Consider the following 302-nt stretch of genomic DNA (forward strand, 5'->3'; position numbering starts at 1 on the left):
GCTGGCAGCACGGCGGGCAGGCGGCTGCTGTGCTCTCGGGGGTTTTACCCAACGCGCGCTTTTTCCGAGGTCCTTCATCCCGCAGGAGAAGGCGGTGGGTGCCTGCCTGTCCAGCTTGTTTGCGGTTCCTGGTGTCTAATCTTCTTCCAGTTAAATCAATTGAGCGTGATCTTTATTTTCTTTTTTTGTCCTGTTTTGCCTTTTGCCCAGGCTAGCCCAAGAAGCCTGTCTCAGATAACACTTCTTTTTCCCCGTGTCCCGAAGGGTGTGCCTTACTTTTAGCGTATCTGTGCTGTCGTTTG

This window comes from Aptenodytes forsteri, unplaced genomic scaffold (assembly GCF_000699145.1).
Source record: "Aptenodytes forsteri isolate BGI_AS27 unplaced genomic scaffold, ASM69914v1 Scaffold83, whole genome shotgun sequence".
NCBI classification, from domain to species: Eukaryota; Metazoa; Chordata; class Aves; order Sphenisciformes; family Spheniscidae; genus Aptenodytes; species Aptenodytes forsteri.